The sequence below is a fragment of the Bombina bombina genome, chromosome 2, assembly GCF_027579735.1.
Source record: "Bombina bombina isolate aBomBom1 chromosome 2, aBomBom1.pri, whole genome shotgun sequence".
Taxonomy (NCBI): Eukaryota; Metazoa; Chordata; class Amphibia; order Anura; family Bombinatoridae; genus Bombina; species Bombina bombina.
In genome coordinates, this window is record NC_069500.1 from 1041372133 (window position 1) to 1041375912 (window position 3780).

A 3780-nucleotide genomic window follows, 5' to 3' on the forward strand; every position below is an offset into this window, starting at 1 on the left:
ATAAAATATAAAAATGTATTAAAAAAGTGCTTTTTCTAGTTTTAAGGTATCTGTGTGGAAAGGGCTCCAAAGTTTGTGTATTTATGTATATACATACTGTTTTTATATATATATATGTATATACACATGTGTATTTATCGGTTTATATATGCATATATATATATATATATATATATATATATATATATATATATATATAAGAGAACAAAGACACCAAACCTAAGCGCTACATGAATCAGCTTACCCAAATGTATGTCACCGCTGTTAGTTGATCCTCGATCCTCAGCATGTAGCTTGTGATCTCTTCCCAAGTGGAGAGTGGGTAGGTGCAGGGAGACATGAAGGGACACTGAACCCAAATTTTTTCTTTTGTAATTCAGAAAGAGCATGCAATTTTAAGCAACTTTCTAATTTACTCCTATTTTCAATTTTTCTTCGTTCTCTTGCTATCATTATTTGAAAAAGAAGGCATCTAAGCTTTTTTTTTTTTGTTTCAGTACTCTGGACAGCACTTTTTTATTGGTGGATGAATTTATCCACCAATCAGCAAGGACAACCCAGGTTGTTCACCAAAAATGGGCCGGCATCTAAACTTACATTCTTGCATTTCAAATAAAGATACCAAGAGAATGAAGACAATTTGATAATAGGAGTAAATTAGAAAGTTGCTTAAAATTTCATGCTCAATCTGAATCACGAAAGAAAATTTTTGGTTACAGTGTCCCTTTAACCAGAGTGTCTGCAAACACTCCAGAGAAATGTAAAAATCCAAAAGAAATAAGGGATAGCGCAAAACAGTCCAAAGACACCTGCTCTTAAAAAGTGTATACATTTTGATATAATCCAAGATAAAAAGACATTGTAGTACAAAAATATAGAGTTAAAAGGTAACTCAGTGTGTACAGAGACACCTATCTGCAAACATGTTTCGTGCCTCAGCACTTGTTCACTGCATGTAGACACACCTGTGCACACCTTCTATTTAAAGGGAAAGAGAGAAATATGCTAGCACCTATTCTTAAAGTTATACCATCCTATAAAAGTACCTAAAGGAGAATAAACCAGATATATAAAGGAACATATTGTGATTAAATTAGCTTATTTCCTAACCTGCACTGCCTACTTAGTTTGAAACCTAGTGTTCACACTTATTAAAACATTTAAATTCTAAATTTTTTAAAGTTTTTTAGACTTTAAATCTGTAGATATTTAAGTTGCTTTATATTAATGAGTTTTTTTACTAATGAGTTTTATTACAATATACTATGAAAAAATATTTTCTTCTTTTTTTTTCCCTTTCTTTATATGCTGTTGTTAAGAGGCGACAATCAAGAGAGCATATGGAGAGATTATATCACCTGAACTTTTAACTAATTTGTAAGGAACAAATTATAAACTGTGAAAAATCACAGAATATTAGATGGAAGCTAAGTTGTGAGAATTAATTGAAAGAAACAAATATGTTTTAGGTAAATGTGTCCAGATCCCTTCTCATATTGAGACCATATGGACTACTGGTTTTAAGAGAAAACATCCAATAGATTTCTCTTTTATTTAGTTTGTTTTCCCTGTCACCGCCTCTTTTCCAGCAAGGGACATGATCAATGCCCTGTATAGCTAGTTTGGACACATCAGAGTTATGTTGTTCTCTGAAATGTCTTGCGACAGGAGTGTCACATTCCTCATCTTCTATAGATCTCAGATGTTGTAAGAACCTATCTTTAAGGGACCTTTTTGTTTTTCCTGTATATTGTTTCCCACAAAGGAGACAAGTTAATAAATACACTACATGAGTAGTGGAGCAATTAATAAAGAATTTTATAGTGTGTTCCATTTTTGTAGTAGTAGAAGTAAATTTAGGTCCCTCTGTGACATGTTGACATGTTTTACAGATAGGGCGACAACATTTATAAAAACCTAGGGGTCCATCCGATAAAAATCGTCGCCCGCAAAAGTCGGCGACGCCAAGAATTGCGCGGGTTTGGTATCCTATATACGGAGTAAGCTAGAAGTTATGCGCGTAGATTTCTGGCGTCGCCCGTAGTTTTTTGGCCCATAGACTGACATACAAAACACGCGCAATTTGCTATCCAATATACGGCGTAAGGACTTACGCGCGCAGATTTCACAAAATCTACTCCATTCTCAGCTCGCCACAAATTGAAGGCGCAGGAACCCTTGCACTGACTTAGAAACCAACGTAACTCTCAGAAGGCCTAACAAATGCATGCCTAACAATATACATAGCAGCAGCTTGTTCACAAATAGTTAACCTCTTAAAAGCATTTATTATTCCTGCCCCTGCAAGTGTGTCAAACCAATCACAAACAGCACAACCTCTCACCTGCAGCCTTAAAACACCTGCAAATGCACACCCTCATTAGCCACCATGTTTCCCTTGCAGTATATTGCATTTAGAGTGAGACAGTGTCGTGGGGCACAAGGGGTGCTGGAACCCCTACAAGCCCCTGTTTTGGATGGTATCCCTGCTGCTGAGGTCCCTGGTCATGGTGCTGTAGCTGTCCCTGCTCCAGCTGCTGCTGCTGCTGTTGTCCCTGTTCCTGGTGCTCCCCATGCTGCTGTTGCTGCAGCTGCCCATAGGCCAGCAGGGCCTATAAGACGAAGGCATCAGCAGAGGGGAAGAGCACCAAGGGTACACTGGGTTAGGGTCACCCTGTTCGGGATGACAGAAGAGGAGGTCAGGGAAAAATATCGCTTGACATCTGCAAGCCTCATTAACCTATATGAGGTCTTGAAGGATGATATTGACCCTCAAGCGTATAGGAACCGAGCTCTGACTGGTATGCAGAAGCTGTTGTGTGTTGTACACTTCCTGGCAACTGGCTCATACCAGTCAACAGAGGGGCTTGTGTCTGGCCTAGCGCAGTCTACCTTCTCCAGGATTCTAGGGGAGGTTCTGACTGCTCTAGATAACCAGACACAACGATACATTCATTTCCCCCATACCCCCCAGGAATGGAACCGTCTTAAACAAGGCTTCTATCGACTGGGGGGTATTCCTAATGTCATGGGGGCAATTGATTGCACACATGTGCGTATTGTGGCCCCACATGAGGAGACAATCCTCTATATTAACAGGAAAGGGTTTCACTCATTGAATTGCCAGATGGTCTGCGATACCAATCTGAAATTCTTACATGTGTATGCAGGCTTCCCGGGGAGTGCACATGATTCCTACATCCTGCGCCAGACCTCCTTATTCAATATGTTTGAAAATGGAACACTTTCGGGAGGATGGCTGCTTGGTGAGTACCTTCATTCTGTCTGTATATTTCTAATAAAGGGACACTAAACACATATTTTAATCTCATGTTTCAGATAGAGAATACAATGTTAAACAGCATTACAATTCACTTCTATTATCTCATTGTATTTATTCTTTAGATATCTTATTTTTAAAAAATAGAAATTCACATATATGAGCCAATCATATGAGGCTTCTATGTGCAGCCACCAATCAGCAGCTATTGAGCATATCTAATATGCTTGTCATCAAAAGTTATCTATAGAATTGAGAAAATGATCTAATCTAAGTAAATTAGCAAGCTGCTAACAATTGCAGGTTCTTATTAAATGGACAGTCTAGTATAAATTGCACTTCCATTATTCAGATAGGCCTTTTAATTTTAATAAACTATCCTAATTACTTCCATTAACAAAATGTGCACATTATTTGTATACTTTATATTTTTGAGTCACCAGCTCCTACTGACCATGTGCAAGAATAAGTGTGTATGCATATGTGAATGGCTGATGGAT